A 16,451-nucleotide genomic window follows, 5' to 3' on the forward strand; every position below is an offset into this window, starting at 1 on the left:
CTGTTTATATATAAAAATTGAGGTAAGGACGGCCAGCTGATAGCTTCAGTGCAGATGCACGCCACGCTCGAACTGTTACGGGAATCGGCGAAATGCGGCGTGTAATGAGGATAATGGGCAAGACGCACTGCTACATGTTTAGTGTGGGGGTAAGTTGAGAATTTGGGTCCGACGGGAGGCGTACTAGGATAGTCCGTGCAGTTACGATGACAACTGAGTCCGGATGGCGCAGTGGTCAGCGCATCTGCTTAGTAAGCACGAGACCCAGGTTCGATTCCAGGTCTGGCACAAATTTTCAACTTTACTCGTTGATTTAAACAGTACTCACTGGCAGCTAATGTAAATATTTTGTGTCTTAATTTATAGCCGCTGCAGGATCAATAGGATGTCTGTACCGGCGGACATGTCCTAAAGAATAGAAGCCACTTACATGATTTAAGGCAAGGACGGCCAGTGATCACTTCAGTGCCAATACTCAGCACCCTCGAACTCGTAAGGGAGTCGGCGATTTGTCAGGAGTAATGAGGATAATGGGGAAGGGGCACTGCATCAGTATTGTGTGGATAAGTTAAAAATTTGGGTCTGAGGGGAGGCGTGCTAGGTTATTTTGTGCAGTTGCGATGACGACTGTCCCCACGCGCCTGCCTAGAAAGCAGGAGAGCCAGGTTCGAATCTCGGTTCGGCAGAAATTTTCAACTTTCTCCACTGATTTAATTAATGCTCACTGGCAGCTAATTTAATTAATTCTTTTGTATCTAGAATTTGTGCAGTTGAGAAGAGTGATACGTGCAATAGCTAAGACAATAGACTTATTTTCGGGTAGAGCGAGGTTCATATACCATTATGGTCATCATGTTTTCAGTTTCCCCTAACCACAGAAAGGAATAACCGAGACGGATCCTTAAGAAAATTCCATTTCGTTTCCCACCTCCAACTGACTATAACCGCTTCTCAGTGATGTCCAAGTCTAGGAGACATCAAAAAACTTTTAGAGATGAATGACTGTGCGTTTGGCTTTCATGTTAGGTACACACAATAATTGGCATAATTGTATACTTCAGTGTTTTCGATTGAATTGGACTACCTCGGCCACGTCTGAATACGGAATTTTATAATTTCTAATCGATCATGTGAATTAAATACTAACAATAAAACCGGTGAAATGAATATCCAACCGGAATGCATGCGACAGCTTCAGTATCTGATATGTTCCAAAACGCCGCGCATAAAAATGGCGTTTCCCGGTGCTCATACCTCGGGTTCTGAATGATGATAAAAGGTGGGGTCAGGTGTTTCGTACAGCCCTTGGGCTTAGGACCATTTGTATACCCAACAGCGGATGGTGTTAGTGTCGCTACCCTACAGTACATGATCAAAGTATGGATATTACACACTTCCTCCTCCTCCTGCTGAGACGAATGGAAAAATTAGTTGCTTCTTTTTGCATTTGATGTTGTCTGCAATGGGCTTGGTGGAACTCATGGAGCCACCATTAGTTCATGGGCGATTCCTAGGAAAACCCCAAAAAAGGGGTTTTTTTGTACTATGTTTTCACCGTCACCAGCGGACTAAATCCCACTCGAATATTCCAAGACTGGTATGCACAGAAAATGGCTGTAATTTATGCAATATATATTTCTAATATCCCAATCTCGAACAACGTTGAAAATTTTCTTTGTATCTTCATCCCTTTCCTAGATACAGAGATTCGAAGCTACCTACTTGAACACGTAAAATCCGGTGAGAGCCTAAAACGTAGTTTATAAAGTGATGTAGCAGTCCGCAGCTCGTGGTTGTGCGGTAGCGTTCAAGCTTCCCACGCCCGGGTTCCCGGGTTCGATTCCCCGATTCCCGGCGGGGTCAGGGATTTTCTCTGCCTTGTGGTGACTGGGTGTTGTGTGATGTCCTTAGGTTAGTTAGGTTTAAGTAGTTCTAAGTTCTAGGGGACTGATGACCATAGATGTTAAGTCCCATAGTGCTCAGAGCCATTTGACGTAACACGTAAACATGATGTAAAAGTGCCTCCGTTATCATCTGGGAACCCCATGTAGTACTGAGGTATATGATAAATTTTTATGCACTTAATATCCGGTCTGAGGCGTAAAATTAGTTTTGCGTTATTTCAGTTTCACATAAGTAAACAGTCTAGATTTTACTGACCAATACATTTCTTTTCATATGAGTTACATGCTCTGCTGCAACAGAGAAAAAGAAGAGAACCAACGGAAAAATGCTCCTCTCAACACAAAAATTGCGTGTGTGTTCCTGTTTAGTTAAATGACTGACTGAAAAGAGGGGTATGTGCTGCCTCATTCTACGTGCTCAGCATCTCTGAAACGTTCCCAAGTATTTTGGCACACGAACATGTTAATGCTTTTTTATACTGGGGGAGGAGAAGATAGTGGCAGTGACGGAGCGGTAAATACTGGCAGATAGCAAACAGTGGTTGTATTATGGAAACAGCTAAGGAGACAGGGGCAGTGTGAGAGAAAGAGAGGGACACGGTGGCAGTGCAACATTGTTGACAGTGACAGAACAGTGCAAGGAAACGAGGGAGGACACATTGCGGGGGGGGGGGGGGTTGAGTAAGTGATCATGCGGACGGACACTGTATGAAATGACAAGTAAGAGAAAGATAGTGACAGTGAGAAGAGATAGGACCATGAAGGAAGGAAAATTGCTGAAGAAGGTAGAATGAGACAGCTGTTACCCCACTTCTCTATCAGAGTCTTCTAAACAGAAGAATATTCGCCTTTTTTGTACTCCAATAGGAGCATTTTTCCACTGGCAATAGTATATTCAGAAAATGAAAAGTTTTGGAGCGGTTGTAGGTTGTTCGTGAAATTCAGTTACAGTTGAGTCGTATTCCAGAAACATGGTATTTTTAAGTCTAATTCACCGCCTGCGGCCCTTCACATGAACCACAAGGTTATCGACTAGGAGAAAACAAAGGAACGACGTGTGCTTGATTCAGTGTAGTGGAACGCTTTTAGAAATCGTAACAGAATGACATGAAGTGGAACAATCATGTGAGATCGACTGCAGTGAAAGCAACCTGAAATCCATGCTGCAGTGGCACAGTGTTACGAAATGTTAGTTCAAGTCTAAGAATACGGATCACGGAACTAAACTGTGGTGTTCTGTTCGGTGTTATTCAGTCGCAAACGTGGGGATTGACATTGCGTAGCACTTGTAACTCCTGTGACACTGCCGGCCGCGGTGGTCTAGCGGTTCTAGGCGCTCAGTCAGGAACCGTGCGACTGCTACGGTCGCAGGTTCGAATCCTGCCTCGGGCATGGATGTGTGTGATGTCCTTAGGTTAGTTAGGTTTAAGTAGTTCTACGTTCTAGGGGACTTATGACCTCAGATGTTGAGTCCCATAGTGCTCAGAGCCATTTTTGAACCCTGTGACACTGTCTTAGACATAGTCTTGTGTGTGAAGTAAAACTGTGATGATGTTGGGAAGGTGTCACAGTTGTCACCGAAACTCGCGGGAGCTGTCTAAACAGAAACTATAGAGAACCACACCTGCGAATCGCATCGTCTTTCCTCGTAGCAAGGAGTAGCTGACGCCACAGTGATACATACGGCTGTTTTTAACCTGATGAATAATGATTGGTGTAGTGTAGGAGCTGGTACCACGGTAGTACTCATACCTTGGGAAGACCTATTTCTGTACGTGTACAGCTTTTGTGCTGTGCTCTTCGTTTCCCGTAGCTTTCCTAAATCACAAATTACAAAGTATATTGATCGAGGCGGGTGCTTGTATCTGCTCTTGATCTACTTGTGGTGACGTAATGGTTGACGGAGGGTAAGATGTGTATGCCCTTCGCTTCGATACCATCGTAAATTAGTGCACGAAACTAGTGCAAAGGAAAGAACATCGCTATACTGAACTGAAAATAAGTAGCTCGTAACATTCAGATGCTTACTTTGCTTATTGGTTGATGCAGGGCTTAATGATGTGGTCTCTCTTACGTATCGTGATACACAGATTTATTTCGTTAATGAATCTGTGTCACAGTCGGTTGAACGTATCAGTATGCTTCTTCGTTGTGGCAGGGTAGCATTTTCTTCACGACGTAATACGCAGAGGTTAGTGCTATTGCCATAAAGCGAGTACCAATCCTGTTAAATATTGAAAAAATATATTTAGCATTACTGATAATCGTAGGTTGCCAGTAGCGCTGACATTTTCTTTTCTATTTTTGCCCCTCGATTTCGTCGCAGTCTGGGGAAGAAGGCATTGAGTAAGCTATACTACAGTGCTCTTCACCATTGGAGAAAAACATTTGATTCTTGCTGCTTGTTTTCTAGTGTGGTGAGGATAGTGATTCGTTTCTGATGACACCATTTGCTAAGTTCTCAATGATGAAAACTTCAGCTGAAAGGAAGGTGAGCTGCAAGATCTGTAGACTATTTTTAATGAAAAGACAAGCATCGTCAGTGTTGTGCAAAGGCTGTATAAAACTAGATAATGTACGCATGTGTTCTCGTGAGTCAACATACATTCTGAAAGAAAATTGCAAGAGTTCAGTGTGGCTGAATTTCGATTCTCTCTGTACATTAAAATTGCTCAGTAGGAAATTTGCTTAGTAGTAATATTTTCGGGAAAGGTGGGCGTGATTATGCTCTCATCCGATAACTCGATGTTTCATTACATTGCATGAACTGCGGACACAATTTTGAAGCTTCTTGTCTTTAATTCGAACCAATCCGATTTTATCTTTTTTATGGATCGTAAGAGCAGATTCTTAGATATTAAGGGAGGATCTCTCTTGCCCACTCTGCGTAGTGAGTCGGGTATGTTCCTGTATGGTGTGTCGCAGCGAAGAGTGCTGGTACAGCGCCGTGGTGGTATCTTCTTATTATGTGGTACTATGAAAGGAAGAGAGAGTGAGAAACCACGTAAACCTATACTCTTTCGATCAGAAAATTATTAAATAGGTAAACTACCCGTGTTCACATGGCGATCCCAAAGAACTTTGCGTGTTTGTAACATCCACAGGAAACCCCGAGTACCATTAGAGGAGACAACGACCCGTTGAGCTTCACGTTCCCATCTAACGAATGAACTGCCACCATCAGTGGGCGATAATGCCACCCACACTCGATTAATCGCGGAACATAGGACCTTGGCACTTAGCCTAGTGATCTTCAGTTGTACTCTGCGTCTTGAGGACTAGATGCAGATTCAGAAAACTTCTTCCTCCTAGATTCGACCCGTGTACATTCCAGTCGAAGTCGTCAAGTTGTGTGGTTAAGACACTGGATCGAGTTGGCGAGGAGAATGCTTCAGATCCCTTTGGGCTATCTAGATGTAAGTTTTCTATGGTTTCCGCAAATCGCTAAACGAAAATTTCTGAATGGAAACAAGACTTTCATGACTCTTTTTTGTGAAAAGCCCTTGGCGTATGACAAAACAAAGACCTTGGAAAATGGATGATCGATAAGTCGCGAATAACTGGAACAGCCTGAATATCGCAAACCTGATGGAAAGCAAACGCTTCGTGAAGGAACTTCATGTCACGCAAACTGACAGCCTGCGATGGTTCATTAAACTGATTAATGTTGTTCTCGTTGAAAGGCAGCTGGCAGGAAAAATGAGATTGGACACCTCGAGGACCTGTTCTACAGATACAGGAAGGTTGACATCAGGGGGCAAAAACAGTTCGGAAAGAGCGCACAGTAGGCGCGGAAGATGAGGTGCTCGATTGCTTTGCGGTAATGATGGTTCATCAGTGAAAATGCTTACGCAAGGAGTGACACCTATGTGTATCATACATTCTGGAAGAGAGTGACAACGCTTTTAGCGGAGACAACGAATATCTGGGGCAGAGTGCGGGATGAACCAGCCGCAGGGCGAGGAACGGCCGGTTAATTTACGGACTGCGGCGGCGGCCACGAGGTGGTAGGTCTTCGGTCCACGGGAAGCCTGCCCGGCAAGTCCTTGCCCCGGCGCTCCCGGATGCCTGCCGTCAGTGGGCCCCGATTGACAGCAGCGGCTGGTCGCTGCTCGCCTTCCACACTGTATCTCGCTGCTACCTGCGCGGCCTGGTGGGTAAGAATCCTCTCCTAAATGCCGCCGCCAAAGGCGCCCTACTGCCAGCAGTTAGATAGCAGACAAAAAGAAAAGGAAAACCGCGATTTAACTTTCCGTCGATGAGGAAGTCGTGAGAGACAGAGCACAAGTTCGCATTGCTGGGAGGATGGGTAAGGAGTCCTCACGTGCTACTTTTAAAGGAACTATCCCGGCATTTGTGTTAGGCGGTGAAGGGAAACTACGGAAAGCCTAAATACCAATGACCGGACAGGGACTGGTACTGCCGTCCTCGGCGTGCAAGTCCAGTGTGAGAACCACTGTTCGCTCGGTAATTGTTGTACCATGAACAGCTTAGGATCATTTAGATCCCACAGCCGTGATAACCCTAGGGTCTCGTGCAGTTATGAGTTGTCTGATATTATAGAATCCGTAGCAACTCCTTTAGAATGAAATGTGCTAACATCAGTACATAAATATTTGGTGACTGAGAAAAAGCTGCTGAAATATACCATGTAATCCACTGACCGTGAATGGCCTACAATCATTTTGTGTTCAGTCTGAGTCGATAGGATATAATTTGTGCATATTGGAAGGGCGGTACCTTTTAAAAATATATGACTTATTGCACTCATACCTCGGATACTCTAACATTTGTGCGGAAGGTGGGTTATGGCATCGTCCACAGCGCAGCCATTAAATATGGACAACGAGCTCAGTTGGTGAACATTGTGACGGGTGGTGGCAACAGCATTTTCAGTGAACCATCCCGACATCTGTACTAAAACGGTCACAATAAGGAATACCACAGGACAGTTCGGTTGACGAGGAGTGGACGTCGCTAAAAAGAGCAATCACAGATGTTCGAAAGACAAACATGGGTATTAGGAAGGTAAACTTCGAAAAAACCTTGGGCGACAGGTCAGAGCCGCGCGGGATTAGCCGAGCGGTCTAGGGGCGCTGCCGTCAAGGACTGTGAAGCTCGTCCCGGGGGAGGTTCGAGTCCTCCCTCGGGCATGGGTGTGTGTGTTTGTCCTTAGGATAATTTAGGTTAAGTAGTGTGTAAGCTTAGGGACTGATGACCTTAGCAGTTACATCCCATAAGATTTCACACACATTTGAACTTTTTTTTGACAGATCAGATAGCTCAATTGATCGACGGAAGTAGGAAGTACAAAAATATTGAGTGTATGAGACTGGACATGTACATTCGAACTTTCGGAAAAATGTCATTCACACATTCAGAAAATAGCAAGGGCGGATAAGTGTGAGAACTATCGCACAGTGAGATTAATAGCTCCTGCGTCGAAGTTACTACCAGAATATTACACGGGAGAACGGAAAAGAAAATTGAGGATCTGTTAGATGACGATCATTTTGTCTTTAGGAAAGGAAAGGGCACCAGAGAGGCATACTGACATTGCTCTTAATAATGGAAGCAAGTGTGAACACGCCTTCATGGCATTTGTCGAGATGGAAAAAGCGTTCAACAATGTCAAATGATACAAGATATTCGAAATTCTGAGAAGATACGAGTAAGCTGTAGGGAAACGCGGGTAATATACATGAAGCGCCAAAGAAACTGGTCTAGGCATGTGTATTCAAATACAGAGATATGTAAAAAGGCAGAATACGGCGCTGCGGTCGGCAACGCCTATCTAAGACAAGTGTCTGGCGCAGTTGTTAGATCGGTTACTGCTGCTTCAGTGGCAGGTTATCAAGATTTAAGCGAGTTTGAAAGTGGTGGTACGGTCGGCACACGAGCAGTGGGACACAGCCTCTCCGAGGTAGCGATGAAGTGGAGATTTTCCCGTACGACCATTTCACGAATGTACTGTGAATATCAGGAATCCGGTAAAACATCAGATCTCCGACATAGCTACGCCCGGAAAAAGATCCTGCAAGATCGGGAGCAACGACGACTGAAGAGAATCGTTCAACGTGCCACAAGTGCAACCCTTCCGCACATTGCTGCAGATTTCAATTCTGGGCCATCAGCAAGCGTCAGCGTGCGAACCATTCAACGAAACATAATCGATATGGGCATTCGGAGCGGAAGACACACTGGTGTACCCTTAATGACTGCACGGCACAAAGCGTTGCGCCTCACTTGGGCCTTTCAACACCGACATTAGAGTGTTGATGACTGTAAACATGTTGCCTGGTCGGACGAGTCTCGAATCAAATTGTATCGAGCGGATGGACGTGAACGGGTATGGAGACAACCTCATGAATCCATGGACCTGCATGTCATCAGGGGACTGTTCAAGCTGATGTAGGCTCTGGAATGGTGTGGGACGTGTGCAGCTGGAGTGATATGGGACCCCTGATACGTCTAGATACGACCCTGACGGATGACACGTACGTAAGCATCCTGTCTGATCACCTGCATCCAGATTGTTGCTACAGAGTGGCTCCAGGTACTCTCTTCTGAGTTCCGCTAGCCACCAAACTCCCCAATACGAACATTATTGAGCATTGTAAATTATAGAATGCAGCAGTCAGTTGTCCTTCTTTAGGTTTTATTACGCAAATCCAGATTTCGGCTAGTGCCTAGCCATTCTCAATGCACTATTTTCTGTTCTCGATGTATGTAAGTCCCTGTTGTTCGGGCGTCAGTCACATTTCTTTGTACATTTAGCTACACCTTCCAGGAACTTCTCTGCATAGTCGCCGCTCCGACTTAGACGTTTGTTGGAGCGTTATACCAAATATCCAACGCCTTCGTCATAGAAGGCAGCCGCCTGTGCTTTCCGATAATTCTCTACGCTGGTCTATAGCGCGTAGACTGCGCCCAAGTGTTGTATTCGTATCCAGCGATGATACTCAGGACGAGCCAATTAGGGCTGTGCTGTAGGTGATCGAACACTTCCCATCGACAAGGCTGCAGGAGGGTCTTCGCTGCACCTGCAGAGTGCGGCTGAGAATTGCCATGAAGAAGCAAGTGCGTGGTAGTTGTGTTAGGTGGGCTGCAGTCATTAAGGCGAAGCCTCTTAGTGGGCCCTCCTACTTAGCGGGAGACATTATTGTTCTAGGCACCTTTACTCGCTCACAATGCGCTCACAACTGAAAAGAGCGTCTTGATGCGATCGAGAGGCATACTAGAGACACTACCCAAAACGTCTGTGAAAAGCCTAGTCGGATTTTCACAGTGGTTTCCATTTCGCGACCGATCGTTCCTCACTTTCCGAATAGACTTCGTATTTTGCAGACACTGTCTACATACACCACTGTATGTGCCTGCAAAATTTTATCATTGCATGACACGTGGGCCGGCGGAAGTGGCCGGTGGTTCTAGGCGCTGCAGTCTGGAACCGCGAGACCGCTACGGTCGCAGGTTCGAATCCTGCCTCGGGCATGGATGTGTGTGATGTCCTTAGGTTGGTTAGGTTTAACTAGTTCTAAGTTCTAGGGGACTAACGACCTCAGAAGTTGAGTCCCATAGTGCTCAGAGCCATTATGACACGTGGTTCAGGTCATATGACATTGCTACTGTACAACTTAATGGCTATTATTCTGTAACACAATTTCGCTATGATCATACGTGAAGTAAAATGATTGACACTAAGCACTGTTTGGCAAAAAGCTCTCAGGTGAACATACTTGAGGGTCATTACTTTTTTGGACGAGTTTTGGTTTTGAATTTTTATTAGTCTCTTGGTGAATGATACGAAATTAATAAAACCAACATAATTAGGTTTTGCGCATTCAGCCATAATGGTTTTATATGGTTAACTTAAAATATGTAACACTTCTTCTCCAGGAAATGACTAAGTAGATTACCCAAGTATCTGGGAATTAAATTGGGATTACATTATTTTAGTAGCCATGTTGAGAAAGATCTGTTGGGGGTCATCGCAGATGGTACAGTCCATAGCATCGTAGGTGGATGAAGCTTTTCCTGCCTAGTGGCATGTCACACAACCCTCGAAACTTACCTTCAAAGGTACGGTGGTTCATTTGAGGAGGCCACGGCACATTTCCTTCCCTGTACTTGTGCAACTAAAATAGCACTACATCGCTTTTGATGGCGCGATTAGTGTTTTTTTTTAGTCGTTGATGAATAACGTTTAATACAGCGCGATGTGTGTATAATAGTTTCAAAATTCCTACCTAACATTCCATCACTATCGCTGGCATTGCTGTTCTTAATCGTTACCGCTGGTGTACTGAGGGTCTGAAGATTGTGCTTCCCTCATCGTTCAGTAGGAAATGGATCGACATGGGTATTCAATGCATATGTTAAAACTATCCTGTGAAATCGGAAGTATGTAAAACTTGCTCATTCGCTTTACGAAGCGGCGAAGTTTGAGACACTGGACTCTTATTGGCAAAGAGCAGGGTTGAATAATTTTTCCATGGGTTACCTTTATCGGTTTAAGGCGAGTGCAGGAACAGTTGCTTCAACAAGGTCGCAATCAATCGTGCCATCCTTTCTCGCCCACTGGAGGTTAAGTGCTCAGCCTTCAACGACATGAAAGTTCCTTTCTTGAATTCCTTTCTTTAAGGAACGTTGTGTTAAAAGCACAAGCGAGCATTAGAGTCTAGAACAAAAAAGGAGAAGAAAATAATTAGTAACCTCTTTTGTGTTTGAATTAACACAGGTTCATTACAGTAATACAACAGACGCTTCAGAGGAGCGGACATAAACGCAAACAATGACAATCTTACAGCAGCACAATCACCATAGGCTAAGAGTAATCAGTGTAATAATGTAGCCAGCAAGAGCAGTCCATGACATAAGTTACACTACTAGAGTTCGTGCAGTTCAAGAATAGGAAGTACGCAGCAGTGATATAATAAGTTCCGTAGCTGGAAAGAACTAAACATGTCGGCTCTGGCTGTGAGATTTAGTATTCTTTTCATTCTCTAGGTAGAGCGGGCTGTTCTGTAATGACCCTGCGCAGAATCGGGGACTTCGCAGCCAATAACAGGCGAGCTGTAGTGGGACATGGAGAGTGATAAATGAGAATGTTTGGGAGGGGATATATTTACCTGACAGCGTATAGAAACCTCTCGAGAACATAGTTTAGAACTGTAGTATGGGAACAGTTTTTAATTTCATTGTGGGACAATATATCGCACAGCAAAACTCTGAAAGCCTGTTGTCGATGACGATGACTTTTCGAACATATGCAGTGTATGGATATGTTCTGCTGTGTTGGCTGTGTGCTGCAGACCATCCGCTGTTTCTCGCATGACCAGGGTGGAACTTAGAATGATAATACGGAAGTTCACGTTGGCAGCGAAACACATGTTGCAAGCTTCTTATCTCCGTTTGGTTCAGATATCAAAACATCAAACGGAAATTGATTTGACAACCGCAGTGGTATGCCAGATGAGGTCCTTCTACCTTCCTCAGATTTGCTTTGCTACCAGAGGTGGTTATACACTGATTAGAAAGAACATCATGATCACCGTTCTACTGTCGATATAAACCGGTCCAGACGATAGTAGCATCGCCTGGCGAGGAATGACTGCTTGTCAGACACACGCACGGTGCATTTAGTATCAGCGAGCGTGCTGTACCGTGTGCAGAATGGGGAAGGCGTACGATCTATCTGAGTTTGACCGAGGGCAGATTGTGATGTCCCGAAAGCTCGCCACGAGCATTTTGGAAACTGCGCGACTTGTCAGGTGTTCGAGAAGTGCTGTTGTGTCTTCAACACCTGGCGAAACCAAGATGAAACTATGTCTAGACGTCGTGCGGGTGGGCGGCCATCCCCCCCCCTGCACTGCTCCAGATGTTGGACGTCTGGGCAGACTGGTGAAACAGGACAGGCTGTACAAGTGATTCTGAACACACAGTGCACCGAACACTCCTAACGATAGGCCTTCGTAGCCTTTGCAAAAATGTGTGTGAATTCCTAAGGGACCAAACTGCTTAGGTCATCGGTCCCTAGACTTGCACATTACTTAAACTAACTTAAAAGCAACACACACACTCACACACACACACACACCCATGCCCGATGGAGGACTCGAACCTCCGGCGGGAGTGGCCGCGCAGACCGTGACATCACGCCTCAAACCACGCGGACACTCCGCGCGGCACGATCTTTGCATATGCCAGTGCTAAACACCACGGCATCGGCAAATACGGCTGAAATGGGCACTTGACCATCGGCACTGGATGTTGATGCAGTGGCAGAGCGTTGCGTGGTCTGATGGGTCCCAATATCTTCATCTTCTGATGGGAGGGCGCGAATCCGTTCCAGGGGAACACGTCCTTGACACCTGTAGTGCGTGGCGGAAACAAGCTGGCGGCGGCTCCTTTATGCTTTGGGGAACGTGAACACGGGCATCCCTGGGTCTAGTGGAGCTCCTGCTAGGCACCATGTCGGCCAAGAAGTATCGTATACTTATTGCGTGCGACGTACACCCCTTCATGATGATCGTGTTTCTCGACGGCAGTGGCATTTTTCAACAATATAATGTACCATGTCACAAAGCCAGGGATTTAATGAAGTGGTACGAGGAACACGGTGGAGAGTTCCAGTTGATGTGCTGGTCCCCCAACTCGTCATATCTGAACCCGATCAAACACATCTGAGAAGTGATTAAACGTGTCTTCAGAGCTCATTGTCCCCCTCCCCGGAATTTGCGGGGATTAGGTGAATTGTGTGTTAAGATGTGGTATCAAGATTCTCCAGCGACCTACGTGCCAGGGCCTCACTGCTTTCATGCCAGGACGCATCGTCGCTGTTACCCGTGCCAGAGGTGGACATACCGGCTGTTAGGGTAGGTGGCGTAATTTTCTGGCTGATCAGTGCATGCGGACTTACAAAGGAAGCATACAACCAATTGACTAGTGATTTTCTCATTTTTCATACAGTTGCAGTGCATGCGCGATATACGCACGAGTGTTTCGAGAAAATAAACATCTTTTATTATGTTTTCCCGTACGAAGTGGCGCAGTTGTTAGCATACTGGACTCGGTTCGGGAGGAGGACGGTTCATATCCGCGTTCGCCCATCCAGATTTAGGTTTTCTGTGGTTTCTTTGAATTGCTCCAGGCAAGTACTGGGATGGTTCATTTGAAAGGGCACAGCCGATTGCCTTTCCCGTCCGTGAAACAGTCTGAACTTGTGCTCGATCCATAATGACTTCGATGTAGACGGAAAGTTAAACTCTAATCTCCCTTCCTTTTTCATCATTATCCCTTACTACACCTCGGTCAGAATGTGCCACTATGATTATCATTGTCAGTATTGTTTCTTTCCGAAGAAACATGATTCGTTCTAGCAGTGTGTCTTTGGTGGAATGTCAGAAAGAAAACAGAAAGGAAATGATATTACTCGAACGTTGTACATGCAAACTCCACGTCAGTTACTTTAGCCTGCGGCGTTAAGGTGCTGCTCATCGGCTGGCGCTCTCATATGGTATTCAAGATCGTCATACATCGATTTCTCAAGAATGCTTGAGAATCACATCATACAGGATCAGCATTTGTTACAAATATGGCATTACACTCGCGCGAAAGATGAGCAAAATCAGTGACCCCTTGGGTGTACGCATCTCATGTCAGAATTTGAATCTCACAATAGTGCAAAGTCTCATGTTTCACAAACACAAAAGAAAACTAGGGGTGGAATCACGTAAAGTGCTAGTAAAGCTTCGTAAGAAATAAGAAGTCGAAACCGAAATATTATGCTTGGGAAATCTGACAATTGACCAATTGAGGCACCAAAGCGCAAATAGTGAAAGTGTGTGGAAAATGTAGTAATTAATATTGGCAGTGCAGAGTAATCGGGCAAGCGCGGCTCGGCGAAGCTGGTTGAGCGGCCTTTACGGCCTCGCTGCCAATGGGAGGCGCCGTGGCGCGACGGCACCCGGATGCTAGCGGCCTCGCTGTCCGGCGGAACAGATGTCTGCCGAAGAGGTCGGTCGCTTCGTGCGCGCTCCCCGGTACGTTTCCCTCGCAGCTCTGCCGGCCGGGCGAGTTTTACAGGTATTCGTCCGGCCTTCGCACTGTTGCAGCACCGATAACACACACTGTCTGCTTACAATTCTTTCATTTTGCTTGTTTCTTCCCTGCTTCGCCTCATTTTCTGCTGGAATTTTTCAGGGCGCATTCTTCGCTATAAAAGAAAGAAAATATTGTACATCTGTGGTTTTCCAAGGTCGAGAAAGATGTCCTGTCTATGAGTTGGCTTCATCTCGAATCCTTTAGAGTAGAACAGAGGGAAATATGCAGTCATGCAGTTAAGAATTCCACAATTTACATGGCATAGCTGCAAAGCAGCGTGTCATATTGGGGAGACAGTGACCATCACTCCTCGGTATGTAGGTCATTTCTTTCGACCAGTACGTGTGGGAGTTTTCACACATTCATCGAGCTGAATGCTGGCCCTGGTGTTCGCAGAACTGCAAAGTTCGTATCACAATTTATTCCTCTTTAATTACCATTAGAAATTGAAACACTATCCAAAGCAGTCTTTTGTCAGCAGAAATGTATTATAATGTGATCGAAGTTGTATAAGCGATTCTTAAAATTGTATTTGTTTCTTACAGGTAATTTTTATTGATTTCCAACTAGATTTAGTCTGGCGATATCATTTGCTATTTCTGATTCCTGATTTCCAATGTTAGCCTTACTTTACGGGTATTTGTGTAGCGATATATTTTGTGAATATTTTCTAGCTTTATTTCGTAATCCGTGTATACCTTCAAATCCATCGAATCTTCTATATGGAAACAGATAATCTTAGCATCTTCCTCCATTTTTGATACGTTTTTCACGATAGCAATGACAAGGGCTCCTAGTATTGGAACGTCTCTTTCCTCCGTGCCTCGAGGGTTCCGTGACGTCGCGTGATGTTACAGTCACAACTGCCGCATAAAACCATGCGCTTTGACGATGGGCAACGTGCGAGAGAAATTACGAGACGTAGTGCAGCATGGGTTTACAATGAGATTTCCACTCTGCAGCGGAGTGTGCGCTGATATGAATCTTCCTGGCAGATTAAAATTGTGTGCCGAACCGAGTCTCGAACTCGGGACCTTTGCCTTTCGCGGGAAAGTGCTCTACCATCTGAGCTACCCAAGCACGACTCACGACCTGTCCTCACAGCTTCAATTGCGAGATCCGATCACTGGATTGCAAAATGTGCACCACTGACAGTTCGTACAGAGCCTACAATTTCGTCGTAACAACACCCTCCGATTGTCTCCACTTCAACCATACAGAACTAATGTTGAAAGTCAGTTTAGGAAAAGAAGCATAAAATATACAGCAACCAATATAGTTTATCGGATTCAATGGAAATCTTGCAATATATATATATATATATATATATATATATATATATATATATATATATATATACTCCTGGAAATGGAAAAAAGAACACATTGACACCGGTGTGTCAGACCCACCATGCTTGCTCCGGACACTGCGAGAGGGCTGTACAAGCAATGATCACACGCACGGCACAGCGGACACACCAGGAACCGCGGTGTTGGCCGTCGAATGGCGCTAGCTGCGCAGCATTTGTGCACCGCCGCCGTCAGTGTCAGCCAGTTTGCCGTGGCATACGGAGCTCCATCGCAGTCTTTAACACTGGTAGCATGCCGCGACAGCGTGGACGTGAACCGTATGTGCAGTTGACGGACTTTGAGCGAGGGCGTATAGTGGGCATGCGGGAGGCCGGGTGGACGTACCGCCGAATTGCTCAACACGTGGGGCGTGAGGTCTCCACAGTACATCGATGTTGTCGCCAGTGGTCGGCGGAAGGTGCACGTGCCCGTCGACCTGGGACCGGACCGCAGCGACGCACGGATGCACGCCAAGACCGTAGGATCCTACGCAGTGCCGTAGGGGACCGCACCGCCACTTCCCAGCAAATTAGGGACACTGTTGCTCCTGGGGTATCGGCGAGGACCATTCGCAACCGTCTCCATGAAGCTGGGCTACGGTCCCGCACACCGTTAGGCCGTCTTCCGCTCACGCCCCAACATCGTGCAGCCCGCCTCCAGTGGTGTCGCGACAGGCGTGAATGATGGGGCGAATGGAGACGTGTCGTCTTCAGCGATGAGAGTCGCTTCTGCCTTGGTGCCAATGATGGTCGTATGCGTGTTTGGCGCCGTGCAGGTGAGCGCCACAATCAGGACTGCATACGACCGAGGCACACAGGGCCAACACCCGGCACCATTGTGTGGGGAGCGATCTCCTACACTGGCCGTACACCACTGGTGATCGTCGAGGGGACACTGAATAGTGCACGGTACATCCAAACCGTCATCGAACCCATCGTTCTACCATTCCTAGACCGGCAAGGGAACTTGCTGTTCCAACAGGACAATGCACGTCCGCATGTATCCCGTGCCACCCAACGTGCTCTAGAAGGTGTAAGTCAACTACCCTGGCCAGCAAGATCTCCGGATCTGCCCCCCATTGAGCATGTTTGGC

At 46.1% G+C, this 16,451-nt stretch overlaps 1 non-coding gene across 1 annotated transcript; it reads left to right on the forward strand.

Moving 5' to 3' along the window:
• Positions 1–217: 217 nt before the first annotated feature.
• On the forward strand, positions 218–290 carry Trnat-agu (transfer RNA threonine (anticodon AGU)). The gene has a single exon. It is a non-coding gene; the product is annotated as a tRNA-Thr (tRNA).
• Positions 291–16,451: the final 16,161 nt, after the last annotated feature.

This window comes from Schistocerca nitens, chromosome 9 (genome assembly GCF_023898315.1).
Source record: "Schistocerca nitens isolate TAMUIC-IGC-003100 chromosome 9, iqSchNite1.1, whole genome shotgun sequence".
Lineage (NCBI taxonomy): Eukaryota > Metazoa > Arthropoda > Insecta > Orthoptera > Acrididae > Schistocerca > Schistocerca nitens.